We start from the raw sequence: 26779 nt of genomic DNA on the forward strand, positions 1-26779 counted from the left end.
CTAATGACTGTATTATTTATACTGTGTTTGGTATTATACTGGATAGGAGAAATCAAACTTAAAATTAAATTAAAAAAAAAAAAAAAGCGAAATCATTTTTTGGTTCCCAGATCTCTCCGCACCCCCCAAACACCATCCCTCTCTTGCCCTTCTTCTTCTTCCCCGACTACAGAAGAATCCCAGATAATTGTTCCCCAGCTCTCTCCGCCGCACCCCCCCCCAAACTCCCTCCCTTTCTCTCCCATATTCTTCTTCCCCGACTGCAGAAGAATCCCAAATAAATTCAAATAGCCAGTTGCAGAAAAATCCCAAATTGAAATCATCTCTCCGCCGCACCATGTTTCTTTGCAAGACCTAGTTGCAGGGGAGGATAGCGAGTAGGTGATAAGGAAGGCCACAAGGAGAGGACGACGAGGAAGGCGACAAGGACTAGGAGAGCAAAGATGGCGAGAGAAAGCGGCGTGACAAAAGGCAACAGCGAAGACAGCGATGGCGAGAGAAGGTGACGGGGAGGACGATGATGCCGATAGAAGGCGACGGGGAGGATGACGATGGTGAGAGAAGGTGATGGGGAGGACGACGATGCCGAGAGAAGGCGAGAGAGAGAGGGCCGAGTTCGCGAGAGAGGAGAGTGAAACCGCCTAAATAATCCGAGCGTTTTGGTTGGTTTTATTAAGCAGGCGTATACCGTGTTAAATAAGCAGATCGGTTAAATTAATCTGGCCCTTATTTAGTACGAGTGAACGCCAAACACCCGGGTCCATAGAACTAATCCTATCTGATCCTTTATCTGATCTGCCAAATAGGGTCAAGGTGTTTCTTTATATAGTCGCCCAAAAAGCCGTCTAGGCTATCAATGCTAGTTTTTCACAACACTGACTGGTAAGAAAAAAAAACTAATTGCTCTTCGATGTGAAAGGGTAAACTAATTCCCTGACACCTATATGGGTAAGCTCTTCAGTGTGAGAGGATAAATTAATTGTTCTCCAGTGCGAGATGTAAAACTAATTCCCCGACACCCATATGGGTAAGCTCTTGAGTGTGAGAGGGTAAACTAATTGCTCTTCAGTGCAAGAAGGTAAACTAATTCCTTGACACCTATATGGGTAAGCTCTCCGGTGTGAGAGGATAAACTAATTGCTCTCCAATGTGAGAGGGTAAACTAATTCCCTGACATCCATATGGGTAAGCTCTCCAGTGCGAGAAGATAAATTAATTGCTCTCCAATGCGAGAGGGTAAACCAATCCCCCGACACCCATATAGGTAAGCTCTCCAATGCGAGAGGGTAAACTAATTGCTTTCCAGTGCGATAAGGCCACATAGCTCAAAAGATCGAATGCTTGAAGATCTTTAGTAGCTCTGATCTTAGCAGCTCTATCTATAGCTGAGAAATCAAACTAAAGCAATTTCCTCATTTTTGGCAAGCAGTCCAGACGACGCAACTCAAACCGTGGCCTATGCCACACCATTTCCTCAGCCCATGCCGAGCTAGTCTTTGTCTTTAGTAAAGCCGAGTAGCACAAGCAATGACCCCTGCCACACCATCTCCTTAGCCCATGCCAAGCCGACTCTTGGCTCTTGTCAGCTGACGTGTCGCACCACCATGACGGCTGCCCTATGATAGCACCACCCAAGAAGAAGACAAGGAGAATTAGGTTTTTCTTACATCGATACGGTGCCAAGAAGACAAAGAAATCAAGTTCTTTTCACAAGCAAGCAAAGAAGAGTTCTAGGGGAGGGGGAACAAATATTCTCTAGTTTTCTCTCTTTCTTGTAGGGATAAATAATTACCCTCCGAAGTTGATTTAATCCCTTATTTAAGGTAGGCTTAAATAGGCTTTGGAGGCTATTTCCCTTCCCTAGAATAATCTAATTCCAAGTCCAAGCGAGAATCTGCATCAAAGTTGGAGATCTCTACACTTGCTGCCCTTTCTTGCGTGCAGCCTAGCAGGTGTGGGGGAATTTGTAGAGCCAAAAATAATCAAGAAGAATATAGAGGTGACACGTGGATTTTAGGGTAAAAAGGACAAAATTACCCTCGAGGAACACCGAAACTCGTACGCGCGAGCAGTGGACACCCATCCTTCAATTAAGTCAAAAGTGCCCAAAATAGGTATTATTCAAAACCTACTTCATCCATCCTCATCAAATATTCTCTACAAGGTAACCCCCAAATCATTCCTTTTTAATTGTAGGGTAAAGTACAAAAAACTACCTTAACTATTGGTGTCACGACACTTTCATACCTCATCTTTTAAAATTGACAATGTCATACCTCATCTTACGAATTTGTGTCAATGTGATACCTTCCGTTAGCTTGGCCGTTTATTTCTCAGTTAAATGCTGATGTGGCTTGATCCAGGACCCATTTTTTATTAAAAAAATTATTAAAAACTAAAAAAAAAATCATTTAATATTTTTAAATATTAAAATAATAAAGAAAAGTTATTAAAAAAAAACCAACATCAATTCGTCCCCTTCCCCCTCTCTCTCTTCTCCCCATCTTCATCTTCTTCCCTTTTTTCTGCAACTGCAACCCAGAAAAAAAAGAAGAGAAAAAAAAAAAAAAAACCGATTTGTTTTCCTAGCTCCCCACCCCCTCTTCTCCCCACACCCACTCTCCGCACCTAACCTCCCAACCTTCGCACCCACCCTCTGCACCCAACCTCTCACCCATTACCTGCAACCCAAAAAAAAAAAGAAAAAAAAACCTAGAAAAAAACCCAAATCCCGTTAAGGTGGAATCAAGAAACCTTCGCCAGCAGATTTCGAAGGTTGAGAACCTGGGCGCAGCGAAAATGGGGGGGGGAATGGGTATGGAGGGAAGAGGGTGGGTGCGGGGGGATGGACAAACTGGGTTTTTTTTTTATTTCCTTCTCTCTTCTTCTTCTTGTTCTTCTTTTGCAGGTTGGGTGGGTTTTGGGGGGGGGGGGGGGGGGGGAGGAGGGAGGACGAACTGGGTTTCCCATTTTTTTTTTTTCCTTCTTCTTCCTCTTCTTCTTTCTTCTTCTTCTTCTTCTTCTTCCACCTTCGGGTTAGGTTGGGTTTATTTTTTGCTTTTTTTTTTCTTTCTTCTTCCTCCTCCTTCTTTCTAGGTTGCAGGGGGTTGGGTCTGTGGTAGGGGGAAGGGGGACAAACTGGGTTTGGTTTGGGTTTTTTTTTTTTTTCTCTCTTCTTCTTCTTCTTCTTCTTCCTCTTCTTCTTCTTTCTAGGTTGCAGGAAGATAGGGAAGAGGGAGAGGGGGGAGGGACCAAAGGAGAGGTTTATTTTTTATTTTTTTATGTACTTTTTTTTATTATTTTAATATTTAAATAATATTAAATGATTTTTTTTGTTTTAAATAATATTTTATTATTTTTTAATAAAAAAATAGGTCCCGGATCAAGCCATGTCAGCATTTAACTGAGAAATAAACGGTCAAGCTAACGGAAGGTATAACATTGACACAAATTCTAAAGATGAGGTATGACATTGTCAATTTTAAAAAATAAGGTATGAAAGTGTCGTGACACCAATAGTTGAGGTAGTTTTTTGTACTTTACCCTTAATTATATTAATTAGCTAATTAATTGATTTATTATTCAATTAATTTACTAATTAGCTACAAATCATGAATCTCACCAAAAACACCATCCAAGTGGCCGATCCATCTCCTCCCAGAGGGGCCGGCCACACCCCTATATAAACACCCTTATTCTCTCCAAAACCTAAGTTCTACATTCTTGCTAAATTCTCTAAATTCTCCAAACACTCCCTCTCTCAAATTCTAACTTTGGCATTGGAGGTTCTTCGGCCAAAGCCCTCCCATTCATCGTGGGCGCGTGAGGCTCTTGGCCTTGACCAAAGGTGTAATTTGTTTTGTAGGTGCAATTTTGTCAAAGAATAAGGGGGAAGAAATTTGCATCCACAGCTTCCGTGTCAATTCAAAAAGGTGGATTCCTCGTTCTTCATGGGGTTTTCCAACAGTCAAAGGGGTAGCCGCCCCTACCTGTACTATTGTGTCTTCGACACTGCTTCAAACAATAATAAACAATGTTAAGAGAATTGGGTTAGAAACACCTGAATTGGTTGAGGTAGATGTTCAATATTTTGTTCTTAAAACAAGTTTACGCCACACTACGATGCTTATGGCTCGTCTCATAGGATACAATAACCACATCCTTATAATAGTAGCATTCCAAATTACAAGGCTCCAATGAACCATGATTGTGTTGAACACTTTCTCATATGGATTCAATGCGACACTCTAATATGTAGTGCGCTACATTTATGATTATGCAAATGACGAAAAAGTGAATCTACAACTATAGGAGGGATTTCCTATTTATAAAAGTTGAGACGTCTCTTTGAAACGTATGTGACTAAACTTTAGTCAAAAGTTGCAACTTTTTATTTGAATATCATCTTAGGATAGACATATCTTTCACCAAAAGGCACCACTTCTAATTCCCATTCAATTAATAAATTTAATGCTAAAATAACATTATTAAATGAGGAAAACTAATGAAAAGGGCATGAAGACTTTGAGTTTTAACGATAAGGACAAAATAAAGAGTAAAGTGAATAGTACCATAATTGACTTTTTAGTGCAGGTCATTTCTGAATTCTGTTTTTGAGCTTTTATTGAAAGTTTGGGCTGCTTCACGAGATATATAGGTTTGAAAAATATTGTTCTTTCTATTTCTTATCGTAATTTCTACTTTCCATGGTGATTTTGTTTTCCCACAACCTTTAATTGCAACTACATCTTGGTAGTAGTTATTACTATAAAGTTAAACTCGGTCAAATACTTCATTTTGGGAAACAGTTTTTAGTCTTCTTTCTTATTTTACTCTAATGGTGCCTCATTGTTTTAATTTCCTTCTATTTTCTTTAAGATGAATCATGTTTCTATGCTTAGTTAGGCATAAATTTGTGAAGAGTTTTACTAAAGGTATATTTTTCTCTTCCCAACCGTATGCTTAGGTGAAGTGTAATACTCCTATACGTGATGAGTGTCGTGTATTCCTTGTTTCTGACTCTCTCTCTCTCTCTCTCTCTCTCTCTCTTGCTGGATGTATGATCCTTTACACTTTTTCGTTTTTATAGACATGAGAACTAATGGCAATGGAATCTGGTTTCTATAAATTTAATAAGCTCTTTCTTGGGTTCGCATGTCATCTGTAGATGCATTAGGACATATGGTTGGCCTTAAAGGCGGCTTTACCCAGACTTGTCCTCATAATATTGGAATTGTAAGATTGATTTATCATGAAACAGTACTTCATGCTCCTGCACTATAAATAAATGTTTTGTAGACAAGTCTTTTATGATATAGCTCTTAAACCGGTATTGCACTTGTATATTTTCAAAGGCATACATGGATATACACACCTTCACTAAATTTTTTACACGTCAGTAACGTTTGCAGCTTTTTCTTTATCTCGTCGACCAGGTCTAAAAGAGATCAAGATATTACCTTTTTGGCAACATGCATGCAGTCTTCACAATCTCTTAAATGCTTCTATACTATCAGAAAGTGGTCCTCCTTTACTTGATTTTGAGGTAGTGAAAAACATATTATGTTCTTTTTTTTCTTATTTAGTTTGTTGGTGCTGAAGTTTTAGATATTGTTCTTGCACAGAAAAGTTGAGCTTGTTGATGGTTTTAATCTTTAAGAACTGCTGCTTTTTTTCATGTTCAACCTTGTGACCAATTTTAAAGGAATAAGGCCATCAGTGTGGCCATATTATTCACCATAGGCCGAATTACCTTTAGTTACTTTTGGAATACTACTTATATTTTTTCCGATGCTAGTATTGTTTATGTTGTGCTATTCTGTACTCATGGTGGTTTTCAGGAACTGACAATTATTTTATCAACGCTCCTGCCGGTGGTTTGCATCAATAATGACAGCAAAGAACACTCAGATTTCTCAGTTGGACTGAAGGTTAAAATGTATTCCTTATTTTTTGTTCAAATAGCACAAGTTCCTGCCTTTTGCTTCTAGACTTTGTCCATAGAGATTCTGTAGTTGTATGCAGATGTTGATGGCTAACCGTTTCAGCACTTAATTGTTAACTTGGTATTTTACTTTTTCTCAATGTTTGAGTTGTTTCCATTCTGGGCACACTTACAACGAGGTTCAGCGTTGCTTCCTGACAGTTGGCTTGGTATACCCTGAGGATTTATTTGTCTTCCTTATAAATGTACGTTTCCTTTCCATAATGTTTCTTCTTACTACTAAGTGTTTAGCTAGAGTAAACGTGAAGCTGGTGTTGATTTTATGTATTAGTTTTCAAAATATAATAGTCTCTTTTATTTTTTATTTTTTGCTACTAGAAATGCAGATTGAAGGAAGAACCTTTCACGTTTGGTGCACTATGTGGTCTAAAACATCTCTTACCAAGGTTTTTTGACCTTTTTTTGTTTTGTTGGTAATTAATATTTTGATTCTCTTACATGATCTAACACTCTTATGATTTTATTTGGAGGTTTTCTGAAGCATGGCACAGTAAACGGCCTTTTCTTGTTGAAGCTGTACAGTTCTTGATAGATGAGCAAAATTTAGGTGTCCGAAAGGCGCTTTCAGAGGTATGCCATATGAACTTATAATTGTTAACCCCTAGGCACCTTTCTCTGTTTTCTATTTTCTTCTAAACATTCAGTAGAACACTCTTGCTTTTCCTATGTCCTAATGTTGGATTGCATTTTCTTTGGTGTAGTTGATAGTCGTTATGGCTTCTCATTGTTACTTAATTGGTCCATTGGGGAAGATGTTTGTAGAATATCTTATGCGTCACTGTGCCTTAACAGATAAGGATAGAAGTGATTTTAAGAGGTCGAAGGATGCATCAGGCAACCCCTATATACCTTTCCAATACAAGAGATCAGAGGTTCGCATCTGATTTTATTTATTTGGGAGTTCTAATGCTGCTACAGAAGATTTAAAACAAGATCCTTCTTATCAAGAAACTTGGGACGACATGATAATCAATGTAAGTTCAGTTCAACCGTGGAACTCAGTGATATCTGTTCCTTTCTTCAGCAACATTCCTATTGTTTTTTAGGTAGAACTCATGTTTGCTTTGGGAATGATGGAAATATCAACTCATGATTCAACTGCTAATGAATTAGCTCAATGGAAGCATACTCTAATTGCTTCTTCAAACATGAATTTCTAATTCTTGGCCATTGAATTTCAGAGCTATGTTCCAAATGAACAAGAAAAATTGTGAATGGTTTCAAAAATTTGTTTTCTAAACTGTGTCTGTCTAAACACGTTCATTAGTGTTGTGAAAAATAATATAAAATGCACCTGAAACAAATGTCCTTCTCACTGACAATAAGATTGATGCATCTCTTTGATTTGTCTGGCAGTTTTTTGCAGAATCTTTGGATGTGATTCAAGATGTTGACTGGATGAGATCACTTGGGAATGCTATTACCCAACAATATGAACTTTATACATCTGATCATGAACACTCAACACTTCTTCATCGGTATTATTCCTTTTAAACCAATATTGATATTCCAAAGCATGTTTAGATTCATATTGTATTATTATTCTCCAAAAGGAGATCTTCTTTCCAATGTTAGCAACTTAGCAATGACAGGTCTTTTACTGGCTTAATACTCGTTGGGTGTGTGAATTGTTTTTGGTAGATTGAGTTTCCTCAATTGTGTCGTTTGTAGTGGACATCTTGTACACTAAGCTTTGTAATATTATGGTTTTAATGAAAATTTGTTTCTTATTTGCAAAAGTAATCCATAGGGTTGTTTGCAAATAATTGGCAAACGGAAAATACAGTAATTTGGATTTTGGGTGTCGTGCTGTCATCTTCTGATGCTGAATGGGTTGGAATCTTGATTTGTTGAAGTTGATATTTAGGTTGGGCAATTGCGATGGGTACAAGTGTCCCTAGCATTTGACACTACCCACGTTAACTTCCTAGCAAAATGATCCTCAAAAATGCTGAAGCAGAAATCTAACTGAGGGTGCATTGTGATGCTTTAGTTCATGTATTAGTATAAAACAGCTTTTAACTTGTAATGTAAGCTTAAATTTGGCCAGCAGTTATCATTTTGGTTCTATATTTATTGGAATTTCCATGTACGCCAATCTTAGGGCTTTTTGTGGCCATCCTTCAACTCAAGAAGCCATCTCAAAACCTTTGAACCTTTGATTTGAGAGGTGCTTAATATGTAATTGTAATTTTTTTTTTTTTTTTATTGCAGCTGGTTTAGCGTGTTTCTTTAAAAAGTTAATGACAAGGCTTATAACTACAAACAGGAGCACCCACAAATTTGTGTGCAAATTTGTTCACATGATCACCCACAAATTCGCATGCATATAACTACAAACAGGAGCATGTGCGTGAAATGCATGCCAGCATTTGGTTAACATCAACATTTGAGTCTGGCTAGTGGTATCTGAAGCCTAAAAAGAACCTGAGCTGTTTTTTCTTCCTTGGAAGGTGTGAATACAGTATAGTAAGAGTCAATACCATGAGAGGAAGATCATACAAATCTGAGTTATTTAGGTTTGACAAATGATTTTGGTGGTTTAATGTTAAAGCGAGTATCCCTTAAAAGTCTGGATGTTTGCATTGGTTTGAATTTTGACCTCACGATGAATTGAATATGGCCAAGTGTGTTAGTAAGTTTTGTAGAATTTCTGCAATAAAAGATTGATTACTTATTTCTCTTGCAGGGGACTAATATGCTCTCACGGCTTCTTCATGTGCGACATCCCACTGCAAAGCAGGCAGTTATTACTGCTATTAATTTACTAGGTTTGTATGAAATCTGGTGTCATTTTTATAATTACTTTGAAAATTGTTCTGCAAACTTGCATGAATTTCATTTATGAATTTGGTTTATTTCCATGTTTTTCTTTTTAAGTTTGAACTCCCAGAGTTATCCCCAGCACTTGTTTCTTTGTTTCTTCTTTTTACCATTACCAGTGATACAAGACACCAAGTAAAACTTTGCTCAAAGGAAAAAAATTCACCTAAGCTTGTTTCTCTTGAATTGGGTTACATCTTGCTAAGAGTAGGTTTTCTCTTGTATTAATTTTTTCTTTTTCATCGGCACATGAAATTTTGTTCTTTCATGTGTGTTTCCATAGGGTTTGAGGCCATTTGGTGTGGTTGGTTCTTGTTCATGTGGTTCTTATAGGTTGATTCCGGGATGTTTTACCCATCTAGCCAGATCGCTTTCAATGAGTTGCCTGTTTGTTCGTATGTACCTAAGATATTTGTCGAATCTTTGGAAAGTTGGGATATAGAATGATTTGAGGTTTAGTGTAATTGTACGTACTAGAGGACACATATATGCTGGAGAGTCTAACTTAAACTCTCTAAAAGACATAGGCGGGTGATATGGTAGATATTGCTGATAGTGATATAATTTATCAATACATTGGGTGATGGTGTAGTGTACACATGTTTATGTTAGGAAAAGGCTTTGATATTGGCCAAAATAATGCGAGATATTGCTATTTATTATAGTTTATCATAAGCTGAAAAATCTGTCGCTGGACACATATGTTCTATGCCTAATGATTTAGATGGTATGCAACTGTTAGTACAATGCATCTTTAACAGAAACTTATTGTTGATATTTCAGGTCGCGCTGTCATTAATGCTGCAGAAAATGGCTCATCCTTTCCATTAAAAAGAAGGGACCAAATGCTTGACTATATATTAACTTTGATGGGCCGAGATGATAGTGAAAGCTTCTCCGATTCTGCTCTTGAATTTCTGCACACACAAGTTAGTAATATACAGTATTGGTTGTACCCGTGGTATGCAATGAGCTTGTGTTTGTTTTTCCAAAGGAGAGAAAACTTTGGAAAAAAAAAAAAAAAAAGTAATTTCTGGGAATACACAATTTTCTTGGCATTTGACCCACATAATTTTTCTGACCACTAGGAAAATCCTGGCAATTGATTCCGGAAAAATATGTTCCCTATAAGGCTACAACCATAAATATAAAATTTTAAGAGCTATCAAGCCAAGTTTTCAGAAAATGAAAATTTCAATTAAATCGTTATACAATTATTTCAATTATTTCCCCTTAGAAACTGTCAAGAAATCTAATCAATGTGATATCAAAATTAAATATGAAGGGAAAACTTTCTGTGATATGTATTGTTTCCCAACTATAGTTCGTGGAACATAATTTTTGAAACAAACACAGCCTAAGGGTAATGATTTAACTTACGTTGTAACTTTCTCAATTTTTCTCTTCTTGAAGTTCTACAGGCTCGTGCTTTAAGTGCCTGAACTACGTTGGTCTCCGTAGAGCCAAAACTAACAACTGAAACCAGAAACCATGTATTAAAGGTTTGCTGTTTTTATTATTCCGACGCACTAGTTATTTTGGTAAACCCAATTCTTGGTTGGTGGCTAATACATCTTGTTGATTGTGATAATTTTGACAGGCCACCTTAGGGTTCTTTGCTTTACCAAATGATCCAGTGGATGTTATCAATCCTCTTATCGACAACCTTATCACTCTCCTGTGTGCAATTCTTCTTACAAGGTACACTACATAACATGATATATGCAATTCTTGTAGCATTTATCTTAAATAACATGATATATGCTTCTTGGGAGTGCACATCAATCTGTCATCCTTTCCGAACTCTTGCTTGACTGCTGTGCTTTTAGTTTTTTCGTTGTTTCTTTTTCTTTGAAAGTAACCAAATGCTTTCTCTGGATTTCTGATAATTTTGGATATGGGTGAGATTCCACTTTGATAGAGGTTGAGAATTTGAAATTATTTCGTCACAAAATTCTAAGCCTTGCATTTCCATACATAGATTTATAACCTCTTCATTCATTTATCCAAATATGAAAACCTCTTCATTCGTTGTTGGTTGGGTTGGGCACTCTAAAGTGGGATATTCATGTATGTCTCAGGTTCAATGTGGCCATATGTGCTCCATTCCATCTAAAGTAATTCTTATAGATGCTTCTCTAGTTCGGCTGTACTCGTGGGGTTTTGTTGAGCATATCAAATTCACACATCTGATAATTTAAATTGTCCATCTCTAAAGTAAAACATATGCGTAATGTATCTTATGTATCATTGAACAAAGAATATATTATGTATGCAAACGTCACTATAATATACATATTCTCTAGCTCCTATGAGTTATATGTGTTCCATTATTAATTGAAGGTATAATGATGATGAAGTTATATGTGCTAGTTTTCATGTTTAGGAATATAAGGGTGAGCTTACAATTGAAAAATTGCATGGGTTCATATATTCCATATATATATTTGCTTTTATTTACATACCATACCGCTTCTGATTATTATCATATGACAATTTAGCGGAGAAGATGGGAGAAGTCGAGCAGAGCAGTTATCCCATATCTTGAGACAAATTGACCAGTATGTTTCTTCACCTGTGGATTGTCAAAGGCGAAGAGGTTGTCTTGCAGTACATGAGATACTTCTCAAGTTTCGGATAGTTTGCACCACTGCAAATTGTGCCCTGTGCTGCCAAGGAAGTTGCACGCACAGCAAGCAAATTGACCGTAATTTGCATAGGAACTTTTCCAACTTACCATGTAAAAATGCCCCTGACACAGCTTTCCTTTTAGTTTTTATCTGACCTATCCTTATTCTTATTATTACGTTTAACGTCCAGCTGCATTTGTATTGCCAAGTCGTGAGGCATTGTCCTTGGGAGACAGGGTCATTATGTATCTTCCACTTTGTGCAGACACTAACTCAGAAGTTAGAAAAGCCTCCGCTCAGGTAAGTTGGACAAGTCTCTGAAATAGTTATCTGGAAGACTGGAAATGCATTTGGATCTCTTCATATATACTTTCTATGACTGAACTCTCTCTCTCTCTCTCTTTGTAGATTCTTGATCAACTTTTTAGCATTGCAGTTTCACTTCCACAGCCTTCAACTACTAGCTACGGCGTGGACATAGAAATATCCTACAGGGCTTTATCATCGCTTGAGGATGTCATAGCTATTTCGAAGAGTGTAGGTTCATTGCCAATTCTTTTCATACATATTTTTGTTTTTTTAATATTCTCTTCTTTGCTTTTATCATATCTTTTGATTGGAGCCATGGGTGGAAATGTAACACTAGGATGATCTTTGGTTTTCTTTTTGTACCTAGGATGCTTCTATAGATCCATCTGAGGTTTTTCAACAGAATTATTTCCTCTGTCTGTATATTACTAACAAAGAGGGAGGTAAGTTCATTGTTTTTTTTATTGTGTTTACGAAGTTGAAACTGTTGATTATTGGCTCAAACAATAAACAATTGATAAATATCTGGTTTCTGCTACTTTTGCAGTGGCATGGGTTGGCATGGGTTGGCATACAGCATGTGGGAGAGTAACAAAAGCAGATGTTCTTTTGTAGTGGCATGCGTTGCCATCTGCTGCATGTGGTAGACAAACAAAAGCAGATGCTCAATGCGTTGGCATCTGAAGACCTTTGGCCTTTGGTTCTCTTGAGAAGTCATCTTATTCGGTTCTATAAGAAGAAGCTGGAGCAGCCCAGATAGATACACAGAAGAGAAACAGCAATAAACCATTCGGTAGAGAGAAAGAAAAAATCCTCTCAAATTGTTTTGCTTTGTATTCGATATTTTCTCTTCCTATTGTAAATGTGTGAGCTTGGGTTATTCGGGTCTTTGGGAAATTGAGTGAAACACCATTGTATGTTCTCATTGATTATAGTAGAATACTCCGTCGTCGCCAAACTGGATGTAGGCATTGCCGAACCAGTATAAATCTTGGTGTTCTTGTTGGTATTGTTTCATTTATCTGTTATCAGTTTCTAGGGTTTATTATTTTTCACTCACACTTGTTGAAGCTTCCGCACAACAAGTGGTATCAGAGCCTAGTTTTTCGACTAGGGCTTTGTTTTTTTCGTGGGAGTGAAGAAAAAAAAAAGGGAAAATTTCTTGGCGCTGCATTCCCGTGAATAGTGCCGAAGAAGATGGCTGGAGATGAAGGTGAACCTGTGAAGAAGAAGGAGTCGGCACCTACATCCAACAGACACCAAATTGCTACTACAAGGTTAGAGGTTGATAAATTCAATGGCTCTAATAATTTTGGTATGTGGCAATGTGAAGTTATGGATGTCTTGTATCAACAAGAGTTGGATATGGTTCTGGAAGAGAAACCAGAAGATATTGAGGACAAGCAGTGGACGCGAATTAATCTTCATGCTTGTGCTGCTATTCGATCATTTCTTGACAAGGAGTTGAAATACCCGTATATGAAGGAAACTTCTGCCAAGGAGTTATGGACAAAATTGGAGGAAAAGTATATGACCAAGAGCGCAGAAAATCGGCTCTTCCTAAAGAAACGACTCTTCCGTTTTCAGTATAGTCCAGGTATTTCTATGCATGAACACCTCAATGATTATAATAAAATACTTGCTGATTTAGCAAACCTTGATGTGAAAATTCCTGACGAGGACAAGGCATTATGTTTGTTAAATTCATTGCCTGATGATTATGATCATTTGACAACTACTTTGTTGTATGGAAAAACCGAGGTGAAACTTGATGAGGTGTCTGCGGCATTGGTGAATCATGAGTGTCGAAAGAAGGAACTAAAGACTCACAATTCACAAACCGAGGCACTTGTTGCAAGGGGTCGAACAGTGGAAAGAAAATATGTGAAACGGGGAAAATCTCGTTCAAAGTCACGAGGGAAGTTTCCTGCTAAAGATGAATGTGCCTTTTGCCGCCAAAAGGGTCATTGGAAGAGAGACTGCCCCAAATTGAAGAACAAAGAGAAGGAGAAAGCGGGTCCTGAAGCAAATATTGTAAACCAAGGAGATAATGATCTCGAGTTTGCTTTAGCTAGTTCATCTACTAATGGTCACTCCAAGGAGTGGATTTTGGATTCAGGTTGCACCTATCATATATGTCCCATTCGAGAATGGTTTTCTAGCTTCGAGGAGCTGGATGGTGGAGTTGTTTTGATGGGTAATGATAATGCCTGCAAAACACAAGGGATAGGCAAAATCTGTTTGAAGATGCATGATGGAACAGTCAGAGAATTAAGTGATGTTCGGTATATACCGGATATGAAGAAAAACCTTATCTCTCTGGGAGCTTTGGAATCCAAGGGTCTTAAGATCACCATGAAGAGTGGAGTTCTTAAAGCTGTGTACGGGGCACTGGTGGTGATGAAAGGTATAAGACGAAATAACTTGTATTTCTTGCAGGGAAGTACAATTATTGGTGGAGCAGCCATAACCGAAGCTATTGACGATAGCACAGACACCACAAGGTTATGGCATATGCGTCTAGGGCATGCTGGTGAAAAAGCGTTACAAGGATTGGTGAAGCAAGGCTTGTTGAAAGGTGCAAAGGCATGCAAATTGGAATTCTGTGAGCATTGTGTGTTTGGTAAGCAAACTAGGGTAAAATTTGGCACTGCTATTCACCACACTAAAAACATTCTTGATTATGTTCACACTGATGTTTGGGGACCTTCCAAGAATGCATCTTGGGGAGGTAGCCATTATTTTGTCTCCTTTGTTGATGACTTCTCTAGAAGAATATGGGTGTACACCATGAAGCGTAAAGATGAAGTCTTGAAAATATTCCTGAAGTGGAAAAAGATGATTGAAACTCAAAGCAATCGAAAGATCAAGACTCTCAGATCAGACAATGGGGGTGAATATAAGTCTGATCCTTTCTTGAAAGTCTGTCAAGATGAGGGTATCGTGAGGCACTTTACGGTTAAGGAGACACCACAACAAAATGGAGTGGCGGAGCGCATAAACCGTACGTTGCTTGAGAAAGTCCGGTGCATGTTATCTAATGCTGGTTTAAGCAAGGCATTTTGGGCTGAGGCAATCACTTATGCAAGCCATATCATTAATCGATTGCCAACTACTGCAAACGAGGGCAAAACGCCCATGGAGGTATGGTCTAATAAACCTTGTACTGATTACAAGTTCTTACACATATTTGGTTGTCCTGCTTACTATCATGTCAGAGAAAGCAAGTTGGATCCAAGAGCAAAGAAAGCTCTATTTATGGGCTTTAGCACTGGCGTGAAAGGATATCGACTCTGGTGTCCAGATATGAAGAAATTTGTTGTAAGCAGAGATGTGACTTTTGATGAGGCTGGTATGGTTAATCGGAACAAGCATGAAGGTGAAACTAAAGCAACCAAGATCATGAGCAACACAAAGCAGGTGGAGTTACTGAAGACTCCAGTTGTCCCAGTAAGGTCCGATGTTACAAACCCTAGCCCTACAGTTAATTCTGATGATGAAGACGTGGATGATGAAGTAGAGGCACCTACACAAGAGCCTCCACAGCAACAAGACTATATTGCAACCAGAAGATCGAGAAGGGAAATTCGAAAGCCTGCTCGATTTACTGATATTGTGGCATATGCACTTCCCGTTATTGAAGATGACATTCCATCCGCATACAAAGAAGCTGTCATAAGTCCAGAGTGCGAGGAGTGGAAGAAATCTATGGATGAGGAGATGAAATCTCTTCATAAAAATGAGACTTGGAAACTGGTGCAGTTACCGAAGGGGAAGAAAGAAATTGGTTGTAAATGGGTGTATGCCAAGAAGATGGAATCTTTGGGAAAAGATAATGTAAGATTCAAAGCCAGATTGGTGGCTAAAGGTTACTCTCAGAAAGAAGGCATTGACGACAATTGTTGGAAATTCAAATCAAAACAGGTTGTAAAATGTTGCTGCTAGCTGTTTGTTTCTTTCCAGCTACAAAGAACAAAGTCTCCTCCATGTGCTAGCCGAAAGGTGTTGAAAGACAGCAAGGAATGATGCAGAGCATGTGTGTAAAAGTGTCTAGCAGCTGGTGCATATGTGAAAGGGTGTAAAGATGGTAATCACCATCTGTCATTGCATGTGTTGTCTTATTGTTTATTAATTTCTGTTTTGTATAAATAGGCCTTTCATGCTAGGCTTTAGGCATCATCCGAATCCCATTTTCTGATTGTATTCTCTCAGGTTCATAAGCTTGTAAGCTTCTGTTTTCTGTTTTTTTTTCATCAGTTTGTAAACTGCCTTTTATTTCATATATCAAGAGAGTGTGGTTCGTGGAAGCTTGTTATTTCCTATCCCTTCTCCATTTGTTAGTCCAATTTTATTGAGAGTGAAAGTGAGAGGTGTGATAGAGTTTGTAAACTTATCACCCACATATTTTGGTATTGAGTTAGTAAACTCTTGTGAATACCAACAACAATGAGGTATTTTCTCCTGTAGTGAAACATTCTTCTATTCGTATTCTGTTGGCTTTGGTTGTGCAGTTTGACCTTGAGTTAGCCCAACTTGATGTCAAGACTGCGTTCTTACATGGTGATTTGGAGGAAGAGATTTACATGTCCCAGCCAGAAGGTTTTAAAGTTGCTGGAAAGGAAAATTGGGTTTGCAAATTAAGAAAAACATTGTACGGCTTGAAGCAGTCTCCAAGGCAATGGTACAAGCGATTTGATCGATTTATGATTGGGCAAAAGTACACAAGAAGTCACTATGACCATTGTGTATACTTTCGCAAACTACAAGATGAAACCTTCATTTATCTACTTTTATATGTTGATGATATGCTTATAGCATGTAAGAGCAAAGTGGAGATTGAAAGGTTGAAGACTCAACTGAGCAATGAATTTGAGATGAAGGACTTGGGAGAAGCTCGAAAGATACTAGGTATGGAAATTGAAAGAGATAGAGCAAAGGGCAAGATTAGTTTGTGTCAAAAGCAATACTTGAAGAAGGTACTACATCGTTTCAGGATGAATGAAAATTCAAAACCGGTTAGTATACCTCTTGCCATTCATTTCAAACTTAGTGCTTCTATGTCTCCTAAAACTGTTGAGGAGAGACAGTACATGGCTCAAATTCCTTATGCAAATGCTGTTGGTAGTTTGATGTATGCTATGGTGTGTACTAGGCTTGATATTTCACAAGCTGTTAGTATTGTCAATAGATATATGCATAATCCAGGAAAAGGGCATTGGCAAGCTGTGAAATGGATTCTACGGTATATTCTAGGTACTGTGGATGTTGGTTTATTATTCCAGCAGGATAAAATTACTGGTAAATGTGTTGTTGGATATGTGGATTCTGATTACGCAGGTGATTTAGACAAGCGTAGGTCTACTACTGGTTTTGTATTCACTATTGCTGGAGGTCCGGTAAGTTGGAGGTCAAGTCTGCAATCTACAGTTGCATTGTCGACTACTGAGGCGGAGTACATGGCTGTAACAGAAGCTATAAAGGAAGCCATCTGGCTTCAAGGGTTGCTTGATGACTTAGGGGTTCAACAAGACCATGTGGATGTCCATTGCGACAGTCAGAGTGCTATTCATTTAGCAAAGAATCAAGTTCATCATGCACGTGCAAAACACATTGACGTGAGGTTCCATTTTGTTCGTGAGATCATAGACGAGGGAGATATTCTTCTTCAGAAGATTGGGACCGCTAACAATCCTGCGGATATGTTAACAAAGCCAATTTCGTTGCTCAAGTTTAAGCACTGCTTAGACTTGGTTGGCATTTGTAAAATTTGTTGATTGCCCCATGGGGGAGTGGGAGACGACTAATTTGGAGTTCTACTTAGAGGGTTTGAGCCAAGGTGGAGATTGTTGATTATTGGCTCAAACAATAAACAATTGATAAATATCTGGTTTCTGCTACTTTTGTAGTGGCATGGGTTGGCATACAGCATGTGGGAGAGTAACAAAAGCAGATGTTCTTTTGTGGTGGCATGCGTTGCCATCTGCTGCATGTGGTAGACAAACAAAAGCAGATGCTCAATGCGTTGGCATCTGAAGACCTTTGGCCTTTGGTTCTCTTGAGAAGTCATCTTATTCGGTTCTATAAGAAGAAGCTGGAGCAGCCCAGATAGATACACAGAAGAGAAACAACAAGAAACCATTCGGTAGAGAGAAAGAAAAAATCCTCTCAAATTGTTTTGCTTTGTATTCGATATTTTCTCTTCCTATTGTAAGTGTGTGAGCTTGGGTTATTCGGGTCTTTGGGAAATTGAGTGAAACACCATTGTATGTTCTCATTGATTATAGTAGAATACTCCGTCGTCTCCAAACTGGATGTAGGCATTGCCGAACCAGTATAAATCTCGGTGTTCTTGTTGGTATTGTTTCATTTATCTGTTATCAGTTTCTAGGGTTTATTATTTTTCACTCACACTTGTTGAAGCTTCCGCACAACAGAAACCGATACTACAACACAACAGTTTCATCTTGCAGCTAGTAGCCACCCTGCATGGTTGCACAGCAGCTGTATGTGACAAGATCAAGCAATCAGCGGAGGGGGCCATTCAAGCTGTAATTGAGTTTGTCACAAGAAGGGGAACTGAGCTGAGTGAAACTGATGTTTCAAGGTTTTGCTAATAATGAAATTTTAAATTAGTAACAGATTCTGAAAAAGGGAAAAATGCAATGAGCTTTTCTTGCTTTCTTTTGGTAAAGAAATAGGTTTTTTGTTTGGTAACCCCGATTGAGAATATATGTGCGTGTGTGTTTGTCTGTTATAGGACAACTCAAGCTCTGCTGATGGCTACAGCCCATGTGACTAAGAAGCATTTACGCCAGGAAACTCTTGCGCTGTATCCTTTTACCCATATTATATGCACTCTTCTTATAAAGATACCTGTTTTTATGCTGCACGACCGGGTTGCATGGACGGAGCCAATGAAGGTTCATTGGGGGCAGATGTCCCCACTCAACCCCACTTAAGTAATTTGTTTGTTAAATTGCAAACTACAATTATAAAATATACACGCGTTATCTTTGAAGTAAATATAGTATCTAATATCCAACATATCTTCATACTACTTCACTTCATATCAAATATTATATGAGCAAAAGTGCTCTTGCTCTGTCATTCAAACCGACAAACCCCTTTCCCCCGCCTATCTGTAGTAATATTTTTCTCATCACTTTGCCACTTTCCACTACTAGTCTGAAATTTTTGTAACATAGATTGTGATACATCATCCTTTGAAATCACCTCTATTATTATATTTGATTTATTCAGTTTGATCATAATTTATTCAGTCATCTTCTACATTTTTTTAATGTAAATTATTTTTTTTAATGTTTGTTATTTTGCTTTTTATCTGTAGGCATTTTCCCAGCATAGAGTTCTTTCGTCTTTGTTCCTGGAGCATGTCATATCCGTCCTTGACCAGTATCCCATCCTTAAAGGTGATTCAGAAAAAGGAGAGAATCCTAGCCATTTAGTTGACGGTCAAATGGAGGATGACATTCTGCAAGCTGCTATTATTGCTGTAACTGCATTTTTCAGGTTTCAGAAATCAGCTTTGATTATCAAATTTCAGTAGTATTTGTTAATGTTAGACAACTTTGACATGTTCCATACTTGTTGCAGAGGTGGTGGTAAAATAGGAAAAAAAGCTGTGCAACAAAACTATGCTTCTGTTCTTGCTGAACTTACTCTCCAATTGGGAAGTTGTCATGGTCTAGCTAGCCGTGGTCAACATGATCCGTTACGGTAAGGATCTAGTACAGTTTTTGTTTATTGATATTGCCAGATGCATGCAAGAATTTTCCTAGTTTATTTTTGAGAAAGAACCGAGATTTCATTGCATGACAACTACACAAGTGAACAAGATGTCCACAAAGTGAAAACAAAGAAAAAAAAACAGCTATGAAGTCTCCATAAACAATTTTAACTAATAGCACCTTTCCAATCAAGACAAATAACTGAAAAAGATGAATTTTTAAAATTTGCTGAAACCAAAGCCCATGTGAAAACCATACATGAACTTTCTCCCATCACTCCTCAGTCAATGGTCCAAATTTATAGTCTGTTAGACTAAAATTTCTGCTATATATAGTTATATACTAAGAGACGATGATATGTTAGGCTGCAAGATGGTTATTAAGTTGATACCTGCGATTACAATTTTACCTCTAACTGGCAGTTTGACGCTAACGTAACATCAGACTGTCTGAAAGAATATTGCCGTCTATATAAATACTCACACACGTGTAAGTTTCAAGCACATGTAAGGTTTAAATGTTAAGATTGTAAAAACTTGTCCCCTTTTTCATGCTCTTGCAGGGCTCTTTTAACTGCATTCCAAGCGTTCTGTGAATGTGTTGAACACATGCTCTTGACACACATTTTGACAAACGTTTTTGTTGGGCTCACACCATAATGTATTTCAACGATCCAACTGTCTATCGTTTATGTCTTACCTCAAAGATAATGTCTACCAAAAATCACCCAAATGCACCATATAACCGTTGATTAAATTTAGAGTTTCTTTGTAGAACTGTATTTGTCCATTTCCTTTACAACAAATGAATGACTTTATGGTTTCAAATTTGTCTAATTTTTTGCAAGGATGATCTAATAATGATGACCTAAAACCAGTGTTTTAAAAAAAAAAAACTAATTTTAAGAGTCACCTAGGCAGTTTTTGGGGTGGGGCTATGAAAAAAACACCTTTGCCCAGCGGTTGGGCTATAGACTAGCCTAAATGCCTAGGTTGTTGCCTCAGGCGCCTAGGCAACCTGGGCGTTTGATTTTGTTTTAAAAGAAACCTCCCAAACCCAAAATGTCGTCGTTTTGGGCAAGGGTTTTATAAAATTCATGCTAATTTTATGTTTCGAACTTGGTTTCTATTAGATTATTATGACTTAATGATGTGAATTAGAGAGATAATAGTTTAATCAAATAATTGATTGCTTGGCATGCTTACTTGATTGTTTTACAAAGTATTAGGTACCATGAGGCTATAGCCTAGGCAAGGTTATTCACGAAACACTTAGGCTTCGCTCTTTAAAACATTGACTAAAATATAGACGGTACAGATCGTTGAAATACATTACAGAGTGGACTTTACAAAATGGGTGTTAAAAGCGTGTGTCATCGGATCCTAACCCATATATATGTATATGTACGTCGTACGATGAGTGCTCAAGCGTTAACTGGTTAGTAAGTTAAAATGGTGCTAACCGCTTGTTTGGGCTCACTCCACTAAAAAATATCATCCGAAGTGTTCATTTAAAGATCATCATTCGAGAAACCGAGATCACCCTTGCTAAACAAAATTTCAATTTGTTTAAGCTTATCACATTTTGCGAATTTGTTGAAAAAGGTAGCTTGCATTTAAGTACGAGGTATTTATTGAGCTTTATATGGTAAGTGATTTTCTGTTGTAAATATCATAATCTGTTTTTTATGGTCCATGGAAATTAAGGCTTGTGGTGGTTTCATTTTCATTTTTGATGGACACCACCTTTTTTATTTAAAGGTTCGAAGCATATGTGTAATTTTAAGTAAATAATTAAATCGACACCAAAGATACCAAAGGGAAGCTGCAGCAGCTGCACTGTCAGAGTTTGTCCGCTACTGGTATGCGTTGGATGTCAACCAAGACACACTACAGTTTGTTGGTTACATTAAAATTTTGTTATTTCCATGACATGTCTGTATCATGGGATCTTCTTGTTTCGAACTCTGTTTCCATCATGTCATTATTCTCAGCAATTTGTTACTTTTCTGTTCATCTTGGTAATTATCTCGGTCCGTATCATTGTTCCTGTCCATGTTTACGCATGTGATAGAAAAGGATACAATTAATAAAGTATACCCAAATAATATGTGCATAGTAACCACTGTTTACTCTATTTCGTTCAGTTTCTAGTGTACTTGGGATCTTAGTTCTTTGCAAGCATTTTAACCTGTTTTGTGCTCATTGTTAATTCATGCATTTTTGTGTTATTAGTTGAATAATTTTGTTAGCCTTTGATTCCAAATTCTTATTAGTTAATATTCTTGATAATGCAGGGTGATGAAGTTTGATTTAGTGTGTGTTAATTTGAGGAAAGAAGAAAGAATTAATCACAGAAAAAATGGAGATGGATTTGGATGCTTTACTCTTTGCAGAAATTGCAGAGAGAATGTTTTTCTTTCTATATTCTTTAACTTAGTTATGCATAAGGATTCCCACCATCTCAAACAGAAATAATCTCAGCCACACATCTAGCTAAGTTCAAGGATCCTTCCACATGTCACTTAGACAGAATTACAATATGAGCCCTACACTTGGTGAAATTAACCAAAGTGGATACACAACTAAATACAAAGCTTATTTATCCTAAACTCAGATTAGCTCAATGCTTATACACTAACACTGGGATGGGTTTGGATCCCTGTTGGAGCAGATTGTGGAGGTATTGTGTCGACATGTTTCAGATGAATCTCCAACAGTCAGGCGCTTGTGTTTGAGAGGACTAGTACAAGTTAAGTGAATCTTTTGCGAAAGTGCTTGGTTTTTCTGTGCATGTTCCTATTTAGTTTTCTTTTATATCTTTTTTAGCTTTTTTCTGGGAAGCTGACCTCCATAATTTTCCAGTGGGAAATGATTTCCACGCATACATTGTATCCTTTTACACACCATGTTATATATGTTCCTTAATTCTCCTTTGATTTATTCAATCCAAAAATTAAGTGGTTACCTTATCCAAAAATGAATAATTTCTTACTTTTCACTAATTAGTATGTGCTTGCATTCACATCTTTTGGTTCTATCAGTCTCAAGCTAGAGGAGCATTACTTTTTTCTAAAAAAAATTATTTGGAATATTTTGATAGAAAATGTGTTGCATTTCCTTAGGCCTTAAGAGAAGAGAGTATTATTTGGTTGAGTTGAGTAATGTTATCAAGACACCTCTGTTAGAGATTGTCAACTAGTGTGTCAGTTTCGTGTGTCTAAATAGCGTTATTGGTCTTTGGACGATATCCTGTAATTACATGTCCATTCTGAAGCCTGGCTTTGTTTGTCTGCCGGCCTGAAATTGGTGTCATTATTTCTCTGTCCTTCACAATGAATTGTATGCCCTACTGCGTGTTTTAAATCTTATTTCATTTTTTTTCTCTTCACCGTTCATTCTATGATTCTGGAGGAATTGACATTTTGAACTTTTGAGTCGCAGATACCATCTATGCAGATGTTGCAGTACACACCTCAAGTTCTGGGTGTAATATTAGCTTTGCTAGATGATTCCAATTAATCTGTGCAATTAACTGCAGTTTCTTGCTTGCTCACGGTGAATTCCTCCCTCCTTTTCTTTTGATGGGTGTAATATTAGCATGTGTGTCATATAAATATTAAGAATTTTCTTTAGATCACTCTTTTTTTCCTTGGTAATTATTAATCTTTAGTATTAAGTCAATATTGAGCACTCATTTTTAATATAATAGATGCTTGAGTCGTCACCCAAGGACGCTGTGGATCCCATTTTGCTTAGTCTTTCTATGTGGCTTCGAAATCTTCAGGTGCAGTACTTCACTCTCAGTATACTGGTGCACAAATTATTTTCTTGGTTCTTGCTGCCTCTTTCATTTTTTTCTTTGGTCATTCAAGGATTACATCTGATTAAATGCGGTTTCCACTTTCGTTGCCATATCTTGATTACAATTTACATTTGTTTAAATGTTTCCAAATTAATTGAGTTGTGATTGCAGTTAATAGGAGCATCTCTTCTCAAAGTTACTTTAACTAATTTTGGTATTAGACTATCAGTTAAATATTGCAAGTATAGATTTAAAAAGAATTAAGAGCATGGAAAATTTGAAGTTCGTCGAAGAACAGAAAAATAGGTGGGCTGAACAATGTACGCCTTCCCTTTCTTCCTAGAAGTCATTTTAGAACAAACTGTCAGCCAAAGGATATCCATGTAATGTCACTTATTATTTGGAAATCAGATGGCATCTTACATGTTGCTTGTAGCGTACTTCATTTTATTGTGCTGATACATTGACTAATTACAACATGTTTGGAACAGATATTGTAGCGTACATCATTTTATTGTGCTGATACATTGACTAATTACATGGAACAGATATGTACAAATGCGAAGATGCGAGCTAATGCTTTTGCAGCTTTTGGAGCACTAAGTAACTATCGAATTGGTCTGCAACATGAGGCATTTCTCGAGCAGGTCTATTACTTGTTCTGATCTTAGGAAGAACTTTCTTTCCTTTTGAAGAACTGTCATATGAGCGTAGAAATTATTGAGATTATCATTTCATGCTTCTCATTCGTTCTTTTGGCTGCCTATTTCAGAAAGTAACTTGTTGCACAGTTTTGTTCAGAACTTTTTACCACTTAATTATTTATATATGAATAACATGGAAACTTGACCGAGGTTTTCATTTAAAAGCTCGTATAGTTATAAAATGTAATACTATGTCCAGGTATATACCGTAATCCCACGCTTGGTTCTGCATTTGCATGATGATGACGTTAGCGTGAGACAGACTTGCCGGGTAATTGCTTACCGTTATTACTTCTTCTGTGCATGAAGATGCATGGAGACATTGTACACTTGTTTTTCTGAACTGGTGAACAGACTACTCTGAAACAAATTGCCCCATTACTGGAAATGGATGGACTCCTCCCCTTGTTCAACATGCATTCTTTCAATTATGATCATCGGTATGTCTTGACATATTATCAGAGGACTGAATTTATGAGATGATTATGACAGTAACCTTATCTGGCGATAAATGAAGTCACACCAACTTTTCTCTTTTCAGAACTGACTACGAGGGTTTTGTCAGAGACCTCACAAAGCAATTTGTTCAGCATCTACAATACAGGTTTCGACTGGAAAACCTTCATTTTCAATACAATTTTTTTTTTCTTTTTTTGGTTGCTATGCTAAATGGCTAGTAAATTTAGCATCATAACTATGGTATGAAAGCCCTATGATTTTATGGGTATAATCTTTGCAATTCAGATGGTTATACCACCCTTTTATTCTTTTCACAATATGGGTACTCAAATGACTTGACTTACATTCTTGATACGGCAGGCATTCGATGCACCATGGCTGATAATTCAGGCTAATGCTATATACTTCTCCAGCTGTACGCTATCTCTGTCCGATGATCAGCACATCTTGAATCAATATTATGCGCTGGTAAGTTTCAGACACGAGTGCTATCTTTTTATATCATGGCCCATCATAACCAAGAGTAACATGGTATACTCACAAAAATTCATGTCTAAATCTAGGTATTCAAAACGCTAGTAGGAAAAATGAGTTAGTCAGCAGATGCAGTCATGAGAGCTACGTGCTCTTCTGCTCTGGGTTTATTATTAAAATTCTCGAAGTCATCCTCATGGAAATCAGCTCGAGTTGATCGTACGGACTCAAGTCACTCAATACCAAAGGGCCATGACTTTTCAGTCTAGAATGAAGTAGCAAGCCATAAAGGAGAAATTAAATTGATCATCTTCACCTGTGTGCAAGGAAACACATCACGATCTTTGATGACTGTGAAATGGAAGTCCCATTGCAAGATGCAGAACGAAGCAGCGTAGGAGAATCGTGAAATTCAGCATTGACCTTCAATATATAGGGTTACCGGGGCCATAAATTAATCGAATTGTTGTAAATCATGTCAATTGTGTTGTATCATTGTAAATCAAACATTTACCTCGGGTCGCTTGTGTATTTTGTGTGTTATAGATGTAACATTATTCTGTTCCACTCAAAACGTCATCTCGGAGATTGTACATTCGTGTGGTTTTCACGTACTATCGGTTTTACAGGTTTTAGGAAAACGATTTGTAACTTGAACACAAAGGAGATGTGGTTTGAGATGTTTCATGGTTTATTGTTTTGAGGCAATTCTGAATATTAGTGTGTTGATTGATTCGGAGTCGTGTTTGGCCATAATATGTAATATTTCCTGCCTCTCCATCTATTGATATTGAATTGTCAGTTTTATTCACCCGCGAGACTCCATTTGGTCCCATAAGCTTTGCGTGTAAATGTTGTGCGACTGCCTCATTCTTGTAAATCTATTGGGTGTTGATTCCTTACCCGTAAATGTCGCGCGACTGCATCATTCTCGTAAATCTATTGGGTGTTGAATTCCTTACGCGTAAATGTCGCGCAATTGCATCATTCTCGTCGTTATACGTAGTTTTTTGTGTTCACTAGGACTGCACGAAATTGGAAGCAAGTTATGTGAAGTGGTTTAACAGAGTCCACATAACTGAGTAGAGAGAAATGTTAGGATCAGCAGCAGCAAATTGCATCATTGTCCAGTAGCAAGAGAGAGATACTATATCCCTCGAGTAACATGAGAACCTCCTGCTTCATATATGATAATCTGTCTATCCAATTTTCTTCCCAATACCATAGCGTCCGGAGAGCCCCAGCTTCACTTTGTCGTGTTTCCTTTCATGGCCCAAGGCCACATGATACCGATGATCGACATCGCCAGACTCTTGGCGCAAAGAGGCATCATCATCACCATCATCACTACGCCGCACAATGCCGCGCGATTTCAAAACGTTGTGACTCGTGCTGTGCAGTCGGGGCTCCAAATGAGGGTAGCCCTACTAGAATTTCCATACGAAAAAGTGGGGTTGCGTGCTGGGTGTGAGAACCTTGACCTGCTTCCTTCGCAAGGAAGAAACCCTAGTTTTAAGCGTGCAAACAAGAAGAAGGTAGAACTCCATTGATTCGAAGTATTGTAATCTCTATCTCCCTCTTTGCCGATAAGGTCTGCGACTTTCATAGGATTGATATGAAATTTTGATGCCTTCTACAACGAATCAATCTATTTGTCTCTTGATCTTCATTACATAAGCAAAACGTACAAAACCCTAAATTGTATATTATTGTTCATATATGTAGGGTGATTAAATTAGGTTTTACAAAATCTTTTTAGTTTTGTCAATTTTGGTCATTGATGATTTTTCTACTTCTTTTAGCTTTTTGAATCAAACAAACAAC

General features: G+C 37.6%; 1 pseudogene; it reads left to right on the forward strand.

Moving 5' to 3' along the window:
• The first annotated feature begins 443 nt into the window (after nt 1-443).
• Nucleotides 444-25719, forward strand: LOC137744387 (protein SHOOT GRAVITROPISM 6-like; annotated as a pseudogene).
• The last annotated feature ends 1060 nt before the right edge of the window (nt 25720-26779 follow it).

This window comes from Pyrus communis, chromosome 9 (assembly GCF_963583255.1).
Source record: "Pyrus communis chromosome 9, drPyrComm1.1, whole genome shotgun sequence".
Taxonomy (NCBI): Eukaryota; Viridiplantae; Streptophyta; class Magnoliopsida; order Rosales; family Rosaceae; genus Pyrus; species Pyrus communis.